Genomic DNA, 16170 nt, shown 5'->3' on the forward strand with positions numbered 1-16170 from the left:
CCACTGAGCCTAGTGCTGGCGTTCCAAATGACTGCGCATGGCAGTGGTCGTAAGGTTGCTCTTTTCAGAGCCCCTACTCAGTTTTGAGTTGCAAAGTGTGCAAACTGAACTATATTTGTCCTCCGCGCATACATTGAAAAATCTCCACACCACCGAAGACCGTGGCCTCGATGAGGGAGTTTTTCTAGGCTGGCTAGAATAGGGAACATCTTGGGCCCTGCTGTGGCCTGGCTTCGGTGAAGCAGCTGTCCTCTGCCTCTGGACATGCCTCTGCCTCTAGCCACCCTCTTTGGTGCTGCACTTCCCTCCACATCTACACTGCTCTCCCCGCTTGACATCCCCCCTGTCCAGGTCGGTTCAGTGTCCTCATCGTCCACCACCTCCTCTTCCAATTCTTCTCTCGGCTCCTTCTCCTGCACACCATGCATGGCAACAGGCTGCTCTGATGGCAACTGTGTCTCGTCATCATCACTGAGGGTCGGTTGCTGGTCAACAACTACAAAATCAACAGGAGATGGCGGATGCTCCAGTGTTTGGGCATCAGGAAACAGAAACTCATCTGGTAGCTCCTGTGATTCGGGAAGTGGTGGGACAGAGAGAGGGACAGGGAAAGGACCCAAAAACAGCTCCTGGGAGGGGGGGAAGGTGGGATTACTCTGCTGGGAAGATTGGGCATGGTGTGAGGAAGGAGGACAAGACTGTTGGGTAGGAGGAGGAGTTGAGGTAGAGGCTGACTGGCTGGTGGAGAATGTGCTGGAAGCATTATCCGCTAGCCGTTGTAACACCTGTTCCTGGTGCTCGGTCCTGGTTAGGGTTGTACCTTGCACCCTACTTAATGTGGCCAAGGTGAATCCACTGGTGGGCCCGAGCCCTGACTGAAAGTTCTCATTTTTACCAATGCAAATGCATTGGTCGGGGCCCGATCGGGATGGCCAGGGGCCCCCAACCGGGCACCTGGCCAATGCATTTGCCTCCACACACAGGGGCCCCCATTAGCTGATGCTGAAGCTGTACATAGTGTCCTCCCGATATATAGGGAAAGTACATACTGGAGGACACCATGTGCAGCTTCAGCTAATGGCTGCTTGTAATCCTCGCACTGACCTGCTGCCTGCTTTCCTACGAGGTCTCGTCCCTGCTGCTGGACTTCCTCCCTCCCCCTCCCTGTGAAGTCTCTCACATCGTAGCGTGTGGGGAAGCCAGGAAGACGTCTGCTATGATGGTTGACTGCTAGCAAATGTGAGTGTACTTTTTTGCATGTATGTTTAATATGTATATGTGTATATTTGTGTAAAGTATGTGTGTTGTATACTGTGTGAGTACTGTATGTTTGTATATAGGTATGTGTGAGTATAGACAGTATGCTATAATGTATATATGTGAGTATATATAGTATTCATACATATGTATATATATATAAATGACTTATATATGATATATGAATGTATATTAATCTATATGTTTGAGTATATATATGGTATACGTATAAGGTCTGGTTCACATCTTTAATCCAAACTACCAAACGCATTACCAAGCGATGAACAGTGAAAGCACACGGACCGCATAGACTATAATGGGGTCCGTGTGCTTTCACTGTGGTCTACACACGAGTCATGCGGACAGGAAAGTAGATGATGAAGTACTTTTCTGTCCACATGTTCCATGCAGACACTGCACGGAAAGCACACGGACCCCATTATAGTCTATAGCTTTCACTGCACACCGCTTGTTAATGTGTTCGGATTACTGAACGCAGATGTGAACCAGGCCTGAGTGTATTGGTATATAGTGTGTTCAATCCCATCCACCCATTGCAGAAAAATACACGCTGCAGACACACTGCAATTTCCAAAACTGTTGTGGTTTTGGAAATCGCAGCATGTCACTTATACCTACAGACACACCGGCGGTTTCCCTATAGGTATAACGGAAGCAGAAAGTCCTCAGATGAAACTTCTGTGGAGTTTCTGCAATAAGCGCTGGGGGGAAACTGATGCGTTGCCGCCGGGGCTTTTTCCCGCAGAGCTTTTTGCTGCGGCTTGCTACATGCGGACTTATCCTTATAGTGTGATGCTCAGTATATTGAGATGATCAGGATGAGGCCCAACAGTGAGATGCAGCTAAAAAACACTGTGGAAAAAAATAGTGCTGAATCTCAATGTATTTTTTCCACAGTGTTTTTCGTTGAGCTTTTGATGCATTTTTCCTGTACTTTCTCAGCTGAAAGTAACCGGCCATGTTTTTAGAAGCGCTCGCATTTTAGAGTTTGCGGCTGTTCCACATCTTTTTTTCCTGCCATATGCGGCTGAGGTAAATGTGATTACATTTCAGTCACTTTGCTGGTTCTGTAAAATGCTTTTTTTTTTTCTGTAGTAGCCGCAGACGTTGTGTTTCTGCAATGTGAGGTTTCAGGTATTTATGGCCCATGCTGAGCATAGGCCATAAAAAAGATTAACCCCTCCTCTGCTCCCGACCGCCACCAACGGAACCCGCCCGGGGCCACACACATCAGGACACCTACACTGGAGACCCTCAGGAGGCCACAACCGCTATTGTGAACTACTCACCAGTGTGCCTGCCTACAATTGATTCACATGTCAGAGACCAGAGTAGGACAAGCTGAGCAAACAGACCACAGCTACTCCCTAGGATACCCTTATTCTAAGGGACCTATTTGAGCCTACAAGGTCGTGTTGCACAACTGAGTATACTTTACACGCCAATACGGCCATTACCCGTACCTGCCTGACAGGACAATAAACAAGGGGGACTTTCACCTCACCCTGCCCTTTTGGAGCCTATTCTACACTCCTATCATTACTACGAGCTTGAGGAAGGCAGAACTTGCCGAAACGTTCTCGTATATACTCTGTATAGCCACGTGTGGCACAGTGCAATTTGTACTATTAGTTAAATAAAGTATCTTTGATATTACAATTCAGCCTACTAGGATCCTTTATTCTCAGTGCACATGGTATAGTGCGTGAGCAGCATGGCTCCCGACATGTTATTGCCTATAGCCGTCGTGTCTCGGTACCACTGATCTGCAGGGTCCTGGCAGTGGGACCCTAGAAGCAATTCCACTGGTGGGCCCTGGACACCCCAGTCCAACCCTGAATGTGGCCATCAAGCCCGGGGACTGTGGGGAAGTGCAATGCTTGCTGCCGCAGAGCAGTAGACACGGGAGACGCTGTTGGTTGACTGCAACCTTGCTCTCCAGCTGCATTTCCACGCCCCCATCCTCGTCCCCTTGCGCTAGTCTTACGCATTTTTAGATGTATGGAAATGTGAATTTTATGGTTTATACACCGAGTAAAGCTGGATTGAGCCTGCCTTAATTGCTGTGTATCCCAGTGAGGTTTTGGGGGTACACACAGAGGAAAGCTGTGATAAGCGTATATAGCCTGACAATTGCTGTGTATCATAGTTAGGTGTTTTGAGGGTACACACCGTGAATAGCTGGATTGAGCGTATATCGACTCCTCTCCCTGCAGTATATAGCTCTGAAAAGAGTTGTTGTTGTTCTTCAGTTTTTCCCTGCCTATCTGAAGCTAATCCCTATCTAGCCCTCAGCAGATCTCTGTCCCTATGTCTCCAAGCCGCAAAATGAAACGAAGATGGCGCTGGCTGAGCCAATGGGTTTTTCCAATTTTTTTTTCAATGCCTACATTGTTGTAGTTCCTGTCCCACCTCCACTGCAGTTATTGGTGCAAAAAAAGTGCTAGGGAAGGTGGGAGGGGATACGAAATTTTAGTGCGTTTTCCGCACGGTATTCGATTGGAATCGAATATCTCAAACAGCCTGATATTCGATCGGATACCAATTCGATCGAACGCCGTTCGCTAATCTCTAATCACATCCTTTTTGTTCACCAACCAAACTTTCCTTGTAGTTTTGCCATTGATAGGATTCCACAGGAACGTTGATGATAAAGAATCTTTATAATATCTCAGTCCCTTCATCGTCTTATCAATCTTATCAATACTTGCTATACACTACGCTTGTATACATAGGATTGTACGCCCAATACACATTTTCCATCTCCTGTCCTATACCACTTAGAAGCAAGGTGTATACAGTATGCTTGTATACATCTAGAAATGCGTAAGGCTAGCGCAAAGGAACATAGCGTAGAAATGCAGCTGATGGCCAAGGCCGGATCCAATGTCTACTGGTGAGGGGCAGCCAGCATTGCGCTCATCCACAATCCCTGGCATGACGGCTACATTAAGCAGGGTGCAGGGTACAACACTGACGAGGCCGGAGCACCAGGAACAGGTGTTACAATGGCTAGCGGATAATGCTTCCTTCACCTTATCCGCCAGCCAGTCAGCCAATACCTCCAGTCGTGTTCATACCCAAGAGTCTGCCCCTCCTTCCTCCCAACATGCCCAATCTTACCAGCATAGTCATCCCATCCTTGCCCCCTCCCAGGAGCTCTTTTCGGGTCCTTTTACACTCTTCGAATCTGTTCAACCACTTCCCGAATCCCAGGAGCTAACAGACAATTTTTTGTGTCCTGATGCCCAAACACTGGAGCATCCGCCTTCTCCTGCCAATTTTGTGGTTGTGGACCCGCAACCCATCCTCACTCATGATAATGAGACACAGTTGCCATCAGGGCAGGCTGTTGTTATGTGCGGTGTGCAGTAGGAGGAGCCGAGTGAGAAATTGGAAAAGGAGGTGGTGGACAACGATCCAACCTGGACAGGGGTGAAGTCAAGCGGGGAAAGCAGTGTAGATGTGGAGGCAAGCGCAGCACCAAAAAAAGGTGGCTAGAGGCAAAGGCATATCCAGAGGCATAGGACAGCTGCTTCACAGAAGCCAGGCCAGAGCCAGCAAGGCCCAAGATGTTCCCTGTTTTAGCCACTCGCGAAAAACTCGCCCATCGAGGCCACGTTCCATGATGGTGTGGAAATTTTTCAACGTATGCGCGGAGGACAAACTGAGTGCATTTTGCAAACTGTGCATCTCAAAACTGAGTAGGGGATCTGAGAAAAGCAACCTGACGATGCGCCATCATTTGGAAGGCAAGCACTGGCCTCAGTTGTCCGGCATTGCCGCCACTGCCTCTTCCTCTGTTTCCAGTGCTGGCACTGCAGTCCAGACCACCAGCCAGGACACCTCCACATCTGCCTCTTTGGGGACTTCACCCTCATCCTCTCCTTTTCCTACCTCTGCTCCCTTGCCTGTACCATCATGTGCCTCTTCCCAGCAACTCACCATCTCCCAGGCATTTGATCGCAGGAAGAAGTACAGTGCAACCCACCCACATGCCCAAGCCTTAAACGGCCACAACTCCAAACTGCTGGCCCTGGAGATGTTGCTGTTTAGGGTTGTGGAGACTCAGGCCTTCTGTGACCTGATGGCAGCTGCGGTACCTCGCTACGCCATCCCTAGAATTCACTACTGCTCCTGGTGTGCCGTCCCCGCCTTGCACCGGCACATGTCCCATAATATCAATCGGGCCCTGAATTCTGCACTTTGCACTAAGGTCTACTTGACCACCGACGTGTGGACAAGTGCATGTGAACAGGGACGCTACATCTCACTCACGGCACACTAGGTGAATGTAGTCGCAAACTGGGGCAGCCTACCTCCTCTCCCCGCCCAAGATTCCTGGCAAGGGTTCTCACAAACCCTCCTACTCCGCCATAGCATTGACCCCAGCTGCGAGCTGGAAAGGCTGCAGCACTGGCGTGGGGAGACGTCAGCAGGCCGTGCTGAAACTCATCAGTTTGGGCGACTAAAAGCACACTGCCTCCGAGGTGAGGGATTCCATCTTAGAGGAGAGGGCAATGTGGTTTTTGCCGCTGCAACCTGGGCACGTTCCATGCCTGGCCCATGTTTTCAACTTGGTGGTGCAAAGGTTTTTAAAAACCTATCCCAATGTGCCTGAGCTACTGGTGAAAGTGCGGCGCTTGTTCGCCCACTTTCGTAAGTCTACAGTAGCCGCTGCTAGCCTGAAAACCCTCCAGCAACGCCTACATCTACCCGAACACCGGCTGTTGTGCGACGTCACCACACGCTGGAACTCAACATATCATACATTGAGCAGGGTGTGTGAGCAGCAGAAACCTTTGATGGAGTACCATCTCCAAAACCCTAGGGTGCCACAAAGTCAGCTCCCTCAGTTTCACAACTTTGAGTGGCCATGGATGGCAGACTTATGTGAAATCCTACGCGTCTTTGAGAAGTCCACCAAGAGGGTCAACTGTGACGATGCACTAGTGAGTGTAGCCATCCCGCTCCTCTGTGTGATGCAAGAATCCCTCATCGCAATCAAGGATAACGCATTGCACGCTGAGGAGTCGGGGATAGGAGCAGACCATCACATCTAGATACTCAGAGCACAGTGGCAGATGATGTCATTCTCACACAGGAGGCTAGTGGTGAAGTTCAGTGCCTCCCATTGCTTCAGCGCAGATGGGGAGGAGGAAGAGGAGGAAATGGAGAGTGACCCTTCCACTGGGGGCAGCAAAGTCATGACGATTAACACTCTGGCACATATGGCTGACTTCATGTTGGGCTGCTTTTCCAGTGACAAACGCATTGTCAAAATCATGGAGAGCAACCAATACTGGATTTTTGCAATCTTCGACCCCTGGTATAAAAATAACATCTCGTCTTTCATTCCGGTAGAGGGAAGGACCAATCACCTAAATGATTACCACAAGCAACTGGTGCATAATATGATGGAAATGTTTCCACCTACCCTCGCTGGCGGCAGAGAGGAGAGTTCCTCCAAGAGGCTAAAACCTGCCATCCGGTCCACACCCACCAGGGGAACACTCTCCAAGGTCTGGGACACGTTCATGGCACCCCCTCGCCAAACTACCGCCACTGAGGGGCCTAGTGTCACCAGAAGGGAACAGTAAAGGCGCATGTTGTGTGAGTACCTGGCCGACCACAGCCCTGTCCTCTCCGATCCCTCTGTGCCCTAAACTTATTGGGTGTCGAACTTGGACCTGTGGCTGGAACTGGCACTTTACACCTTGGAGGTGCTGTCCTGCCCTGCCACCAGCGTGCTATCGGAAAGGGTCTTCAGCGCAGCCGGTGGCATCATCACCAATAAGCGCAGCCGTCTGTCAGCTGAGAGTGCTGACCGGTTGACACTGATCAAAATGTAAAAAAAAACTTGAGAGTCTTCAGTAGTTGATCCCTTTTTTAATGGCTAATAACGATGACAGATTACAAGCTTTCCAAGCTCTCGGCTTCTTCCTCAGGTAGATTTAAAAACAATTTCTGAAGGATGCATATTTATGTACAGAGGGACACATAGGAACAGAATTTTAGGAGGGAGGGTGGAAGAAGGTTATTGGTACATACTACCAACAATAGTTTGACTAACGATCCTTCGATTGGGCAGATCAGATTGCACTTGATTACTCTGAAGATCTGACATTTTGGGGACTTCTGGTACATTCTTTTGACTGTTGACATCAATAGGTTTGGATGGCTGGAATTCTTTAATTTCAGCTGATAATGGAATTTCAATTTGTGGATTTCCTTGCATGGCATATGGTTTATACGCAACATGTCATTTTCTACGTTTCTCATAGATTTTGTCACATTCCTTCCTATAAATAGAGGACACTATACCCTGATTTGACAGATGTCTTTTATTTGACTTTATTCTTTGATTTGCATTTGGACAAATTCGGTTTGCATTTGACATATGTTTCTGATGTCTTCTGGCCATATCCAATAAACTAGCAGCTTCAAATAAAGTCTTCTTATCTGAGGCACTGGAAAGGGTGGCTGGATCCAAAAATCTGAATTTCTTTACAAAAGTTCTTACCATAGATGGAGAGTTGACTTTTTTAACCACTTCAGTACCGGGCCAATTTGTGCCCCAGGACCAGACACATTTTAGGTTTATTATGTATGTGCAGTTTTGAGGTCTGTAACATTTTTCCCGTAAGTCTCAGTCAACTAATTTTTGCGTCTTTTTTCGGGGACACATAGGGCTTTATTTTTATGTTATCTTTATTTTCGAATGTGTTTCAATTTTTTTTATATCCAGGAAAATATAAACAAAATAGGAGGGAAATTGTGTCTGGTTTTCAATTTTTTTTTTTTTTTAAATTTAATAACACAAAGTGTCACTGAAAAACTTTATGATATAGTTTTTCCTCTCCGTTACGGTAATTTTTATTTTGTATGGTGTCGTCGGGGGTGGGGCTATAACCTTTAATAACGGCGTTTTATTAGCGTATTATTTATTTATTTTTATTATTTTATTTACATTTTTTTAAAACTTTTTTTTTTATTATATTTTTTTTCCAGATTGTGTCCCCATAAGGTGATAAGAGACCTTTGGGAACATCTGATCACTTTTTTTTTGTACTGGAGGCTGATTTCTCCTATAACTGAGGCTGGTACATTTAACCCCAGTTACAGGAGAAATCCAGCCTCCTGCACGCTGTATACACAGCTTACTGAGCTGATCTGGGGTCCTGTAGGACCCAGCAGCTTTTGCAAGACTCTGCTCCTGGCCGGATCACGTGTCCTCCGGGTCAGAGGGCAGCTCAATTATGGCAGCGTCCATAGCTGTGTATACAGCGCTCATTGAGCGCTGTATACACAGCGATGGAGAAGGCAGGGGAGGTAATAAATCTGCCCTGTCCTCTCTCTGGGAGCTCCGGCTGAAGTTACAGCCGGCTCCTATTGAAAGCAGCTGCACGATCTCCGTGCAGCTGCTTTGTTCTGACTGGATGTACAGGTACGTCCTGTCAGAACTAGGCAACCACTTCCCGGACGTATATAGTCTATGGGCGGTCCGGAAGTGGTTAATGACAGTTTTGTATGTTTTCTCAAATTTAGACATGAATGCATATGTGCACTCATTTTTTCCTATTTTGATATCACTCACTATGTCAGATGTTGGCATGCTGTCACCTCTAGTGCACCAGATTAGTTTCTTTAATCTGTCCACATCACTGTCTTTTAACCATTCATTTGACTCATTATCATAAGACATCTTTGCTGACAGACATCTTGTAAAGTCTGCTGGAAGCCAAGTTCTAAAGAATTGATTTTTCTGTTCAGTAGATAAAGAGGAAAATTTACTCACCGAAATTTTCATCTCCCGTAGTCCTACGGCAGCACAATTACACAAGGGATTTCATCCCCTAGGTACAACCAGAGAGACAGGTTAGTTAGCAATCGTGAATAACCAATTAAACAATTAACAAGGACCCCTCCTATAAAGGTAAGGAAGTCGGCTGGCCCAATTGTGTTTTTTTGAAGCAATAGACATTCAATAGGGAGGGTCGCTTGTGCTGCCTACGGACTACGGGAAATGAAAATTTCGGTGAGTAAATTTTCCTCTTTCCCGTACGTCCTACGGCAGCACAATTACACAAGGGATTTGAGAAGCAATGAGATAATAGGGAGGGATGCCGGCCACCACTCTTTGCCTAATAAGGATCACACTGCTGCTCGTGAATTGAGTCTGTAGAGTTTGATAAAATGTGAATGAAGAGGATCCGGTTCCACCATGTGCATTTGTTCTAGTGGAATCTGTCCCACTTCTTCCCATGATGTGAACATGGGCCGAGCGGCATGAGCTCTGACTTTAGCGGAGATTGCAGATCACTCAGTTGGTAGCACATTTCAGCCGCAGCCCTGAACCATCTTGCCAGTGGGGCTTTTACTTGACCTTTGCCCCCTTATTTGGGCCATAATGTTGCCAGTAAAATTTTTGCTTTCCTGAAGCTGTTGGATCTCTGCAACCAGACAGGAGTTCTCTGTAACATGTAAAGATGCCACTTTAGTTACTCCTCTCCCTAAGGTTTAGGGAAGACCCTGGCAAGGCAACTTCCGGACTGATCTGCTTGAAAGAGGGACCTTAGGAAGGAACCCTGGGATGGCTCTCAAGAGAAGACAAACTCCTAGGAACTCCGACAGGACTCTTTGTAGTAGAGAGCCTGTAACACACTAATATGTCTGGTAGATATGATGGCGATTAAGAAGAAACTTTGAAGTTTAGCCATTTATTGAGACTTCTTGAAGTGGCTCAAATGGAGATTCAGCGCATTAATGACCCTGCAGGTCCCTAAAGAAGAATTTTTTTTTTTTTTTTTTTGTGACAAAAACGGACTTAACATTTGCAATGCTTCGATAAAAAAGGTTTTTATGAGGTGGAGACTAACGAGTATATGAGCATATTCAAAATAGAATATATGAGTATACCAGACAATATGTGAGTATATCCACAATAGGATATATGAGAATATACAATGAAAAATATCCGAGTATATATAATGGAAGATATGTGCACGTATCCAATAGAATATATGTAAGTATATACAATGGGCGATATGCAAGTCCACACATAAGACTACATGTGAATATATTCACCACACAGTACAGGACCACATCCACAAGAGTTCATGAGTACCTCTATAATCGAGTATATGAGAGTGCAACCATAAATAAAGCATATGCGAGTATGTATTCAACGGAGTTTATGTGAGTGTAAACATGCTAGAGTATCCACAACAAAGTATTTAAGATAATCCTTTAATAGTCCCACCTTGGGGAAATTTCACATACACTTCACAAATTTCATTTGTGAGTATATACACAGCAGAGTATGTGAGTATACACACCGTAGAGTGTATGTGAGTATATACACAGTAGAGTATGTGAATGTATACACAGTGTATGTGAGTATATACACAATAGATTGTATGTGAGCATACCCACAGTAGAGTGTATGTGAGTATATACACAGTAGAGTATGTGAATGTATACACAGTGTATGTGAATATATACACCATGGAGTGTATGTGAGCATACACACAGTAGAGTGTATGTGAGTATATACACAGTAGAGTATGTGAGTATATACACAATAAAGAACATGCAAATATATACACGGTAGAGTGTATGTGAGTATATACACAGTAGAGTGTATGTGAGTGTATACACAATGGAGTGTATTGAGTATATACACAGTAGAGTGTATGTGAATATATACACGATAAAGAACACAATTGGGCCAGCCGACTTCCTTACCTTTATAGGAGGGGTCCTTGTTAATTGTTTAATTGGTTATTCACGATTGCTAACTAACCTGTCTCTCTGGTTGTACCTAGGGGATGAAATCCCTTGTGTAATTGTGCTGCCGTAGGACGTATGGGAAATCAAACTTCTCTGCATGGCTTTCAAAAATTTCTGAGTTTCTACACACAGGGATCTTTACATCATATGTGGGAATGGCTTTACTCAGATTGGTCAAATATTCCTGAGATTTTAATTTCAGTTTAGTTTCTTATATCTGTAATTGCTTTTTATTTGCTGACATATCTGTGTCTGTGCCTGGACTATGGTCACCTTGGCTAGTAGGATCGGAGCTCGAGGTGACCTCTATCTGTCCTTGCATGTCTTCTACAGACTCCATTTGTTCATTATCCTGTGATAAGCCATCTATGGCCATTAAAGCCACATGGTGCTTCATGTCAGCTTGTTGAAATTCCTTAAAGGGGCTCTATCAGCAAAATCATGCTGATAGAGCCCCACATATGCGTGCATAGCCTTTAAAAAGGCTATTCAGGCACTGTAAAAGTTATATTAAACTACCCCCCCGTTTTAAAATAATAACCTAAAAAAGAATATGCTCTACTTACAGATCGTGCACGCTGGGCGGGCATTCAGGGTGTGTCTTCATCTTCTTCCCCGCCTCTTCTTCCTCTGAAGACTTCGGGTCCCGTCCTCCTCCGGCGCTTGCTCGCGGACACTGATAAAAAAAAATAGCTTGGGTGCATGCGCAGTAGCACGCGGCTTCTACTACGGCTACTGCGCATGCGCCCAGGCTATTTTTTTTATCAGTGTCCGCAAGCGAGCGCCGGAGAAGGACGGGACCCGAAGACATCGGAGGAAGAAGAGGCGGGGAAGAAGATGAAGACACACCCTGAATGCCCGCCCAGCGTGCACGATCCGTAAGTAGAGCATATTCTTTTTTTAGGTTATTATTTGAAAACGGGGGGGGGGGGTAGTTTAATATAACTTTTACGGTGCACGCATATGTGGGGCTCTATCAGCATGATTTTGCTGATAGAGCCCCTTTAATATCTGTCTATCTGAATACATTTATCCTCATGGGTACTCAGAATTGCACAACTAAGTAACTTCTTTTCTGTTACAACTTTATGGAAAGTATTTACCATATGCACAATGTTTAACAACTTTTCCTCTTTTGCAACACAAAATCTTTTTCCAATGATAGAAGTTGCCTGTTCACATTGTGTATACAAATCCTGCCATATACTCATTACACTGTCACTAGACACAACCTTAAACTCAAAGTTACACTTTTTAGACAATGACTGTATAATTTCCATACTTTAAAAGTAAAATCTTTACTCACCACTGTAGAAAGCTTTACCTTTAGCTTGTCCTTGGAACAGTTGGTCCCTGTCATCAGAACGTCTTAGTACGTCTGGCACTTGTGGTCCTTCTGTATTTCCTCCAAGGCTTTCCTCACACAGGCTGTATCCGTATCATATAACACGTGCAACTGTCAGCTGTAAGAGAGTTTCACCCATATAGGTTCTTTTCAAAGTTTTCCTGAAGCTTGCAATTTATAAAACTTGCAAAATTCTCCTCTCGTCCCCCTTTTTGCAAGCGAATGGAAAATATTCGACTTAGCTGCTCGCCAATTGTAAAATATCCTTAAGCTTGCAAGGGAATGCAGGAGGTGTTGACTTCATTTCCTGAGGTGTCATAGTGGACTTAGTGATTCCAATTAGTCGAACTTTGGTTTCCCCTGAAACGAGCATTTTTTTCCTATAGACTATAATGGGATTCGATAGAATAGTCGAATATTGAGGGTCTACTCAAATCGAAATATCGAAAATTTCAAACTCACTCATCTCTAGTATGTATGTGTATGTATATATGTGCGGTATGTATGTGTATACACTGTTACTTATAAGTAGTTAAAAGTGACTATTGTGATTTGGTGACTGTTTTGCTACATGTCTTAGTAATGTATTACATGTTAAAGGTTTTGTTTGGAAAAATATTCTGTTTCATTTTGCAGGTGGTGACTGGATGAGCGGCTCCATATAAAGGAGAAGATTGGCACATAAAGACCTGGACGTAGACTGGGGAGGTTCTGCCTGTGGGAAACATTAACCATGGCATCTAATCTATCCGTACATGAGGGAATTCATGAAAAAACATTTTCATGTCCCGAATGCGAGAAATGCTTCAGCTACAAATATAAGCTTGTGGCTCATGTAAGAACCCACACAGGGGAGAAGCCATTTTCCTGTTCTGATTGTGAGAAATGTTTTAGCCAAAAATCAGATCTTACAGTTCATGAAAGAATTCACACAGGAGAGAAGCCTTTTTCTTGCTCAGAATGTGGGAAATGTTTTAGCCAAAAATCAAGTCTTGCAAAACATGAGAGAACTCACACAGGAGAGAAGCCTTTTTCTTGCTCAGAATGTGGGAAATGTTTTAGTAAAAAATCAGATCTTGCAAAACATGAGAGAACTCACACAGCACAGAAGCCATTTTCTTGCTCGGAATGTGGGAAATGTTTTAGCTATAAATCAGATCTTGCAATTCATGAGAGAATTCACACAGGAGAGAAGCCATTTTCTTGCTCGGAATGTGGGAAATGTTTTAGCCAAAAATCAAGTCTTGCATATCATGAGAGAATTCACACAGGAGAGAAGCCATTTTCTTGCTCGGAATGTGGGAAATGTTTTAGCTCTAAATCAGATCTTGCAATTCATGAGAGAATTCACACAGGAGAGAAGCCATTTTCTTGCTCGGAATGTGGGAAATGTTTTAACCAAAAATCAAGTCTTGCATATCATGAGAGAATTCACACAGGAGAGAAGCCATTTTCTTGCTCGGAATGTGGGAAATGTTTTAGCCAAAAATCAAGTCTTGCAATTCATGAGAGGATTCACACAGGAGAGAAGCCTTTATCTTGCTCAGAATGTGGGAAATGTTTTAGCCAAAAATCAAGTCTTGCAAAACATGAGAGAATTCACACAGGAGAGAAGCCATTTTCTTGCTCAGAATGTGGGAAATGTTTCAGCCGAAAACCAAGTCTTGCAATTCATGAGAGAATTCACACAGGAGAGAAGCCTTTTTCTTGCTCAGAATGTGGGAAATATTTTAGCCGAAAATCAAATCTTGCAGTTCATGAGAGAACTCACACAGGAGAGAAGCCTTTTTCTTGCTCAGAATGTGGGAAATGTTTTCATAGCAAATCAAGTCTTGCAATTCATGAGAGAACTCACACAGGAGAGAAGCCTTTTTCTTGCTCAGAATGTGGGAAATGTTTTTGTAGCAAATCAAGTCTTGCAATTCATGAGAGAATTCACACAGGAGAGAAGCCTTTTTCTTGCTCAGAATGTGGGAAATGTTTCAGGCAAAAATCAGATCTTGCAATTCATGAGAGAATTCACACAGGAGAGAAGCCTTTTTCTTGCTCAGAATGTGGGAAATGTTTCAGGCAAAAATCAGATCTTGCAGCTCATGAGAGAATTCACACAGGACAGAAGCCATTTTCTTGCTCGGAATGTGGGAAATGTTTTAGCTATAAATTAAGTCTTGCAATTCACGAGAGAACTCACACAGGAGAGAAGCCTTTGTCTTGCTCAGAATGTGGGAAATGTTTTAGCCAAAAATCAGATCTTGCAGTTCATGAGAGAACTCACACAGGAGAGAAGCCATTTTCTTGCTCGGAATGTGGGAAATGTTTTAGCCAAAAATCAAGTCTTGCAATTCATGAGAGAATTCACACAGGAGAGAAGCCTTTTTCTTGCTCAGAATGTGGGAAATGTTTTAGCCAAAAATCAAGTCTTGCAAAACATGAGAGAATTCACACAGGAGAGAAGCCTTTTTCTTGCTCAGAATGTGGGAAATGTTTTAGCCGAAAATCAAATCTTGCAGATCATGAGAGAACTCACAGGAGAGAAGCTTTTTTCTTGCTCGGAATGTGGGAAATGTTTTAGCTGAAAAACAAATCTTGCAATTCATGAGAGAATTCACACAGGAGAGAAGCCTTTTTCTTGCTCGGAATGTGGGAAATGTTTTCATAGCAAATCAAGTCTTGCAATTCATGAGAGAACTCACACAGGAGAGAAGCCTTTTTCTTGCTCGGAATGTGGGAAATGTTTTCATAGCAAATCAAGTCTTGCAATTCATGAGAGAACTCACACAGGAGAGAAGCCTTTTTCTTGCTCAGAATGTGGGAAATGTTTTCATAGTAAATCAAATCTTGCAGATCATGAGAGAACTCACACAGGAGAGAAGCCTTTTTCTTGCTCGGAATGTGGGAAATGTTTTAGTAAAAAATCAATTCTTGCACTTCATGAGAGAACTCACACAGGAGAGAAGCCATTTTCTTGCTCGGAATGTGGGAAATGTTTTAGCCAAAAATCAAATCTTGCAGATCATGAGAGAACTCACACAGGAGAGAAGCCTTTGTCTTGCTCAGAATGTGGGAAATGTTTTAGCCAAAAATCAGGTCTTGCAAAACATGAGAGAATTCACACAGGAGAGAAGCCTTTTTCTTGCTCAGAATGTGGGAAATGTTTCTTACTAAAAAGTAATTATGATAGACATCAGAGAATTCACACAGAGAAGAAGCCAAGTTGATGTGCAGACTGTAGGGATGTGGCCGGTGTGGTGCTCCTTTCTAGGACCTTCTGCCTCGGGATGTCTTCTGATATGGTATAACTTAAATCCCTGACTACACATAGGAAGTCATTACTGCTTAACACAGAGATTTCTGGTCTCATCTTAGTATCAGTTCTATCTAACCCCTTTCTAGCTCTTTCACACACACGGACTTAAGTAATGTGAAAGTGACAGATATGACTATGGGTATTGGATGGGAGCCGGTGTAACAAACAGCCTGGATGGTAACACATCGAACGGGAGGATTTTTGACAATTTCAAAAATATTTAAAAATTCCAAAATGATTTCCTGTTGGTGACAGGTGCCTTTATATACACCTGATACTGTAGTGAGAAGCTATGGCTTTTATAAGACAATGTGCAAGTAACTGGGCAAGTACAACACATGGATATCATCAGCAGCTAGACTTACTGCCACCCGGCAGACAAATGTGAAAATCCTCCCAGATCCCGCCTAATACAAGTTTTCCATATGATGATTAGAAAACACAAAGT

The 16170-nt window shown here is 44.2% G+C and overlaps 1 pseudogene; it reads left to right on the plus strand.

The window, feature by feature from the left end:
* Positions 1-16170, plus strand: part of LOC142196122 (uncharacterized) — a 783446-nt pseudogene that overhangs the window by 106833 nt on the left and 660443 nt on the right.

Source organism: Leptodactylus fuscus, chromosome 2 (genome assembly GCF_031893055.1).
Source record: "Leptodactylus fuscus isolate aLepFus1 chromosome 2, aLepFus1.hap2, whole genome shotgun sequence".
Taxonomy (NCBI): Eukaryota; Metazoa; Chordata; class Amphibia; order Anura; family Leptodactylidae; genus Leptodactylus; species Leptodactylus fuscus.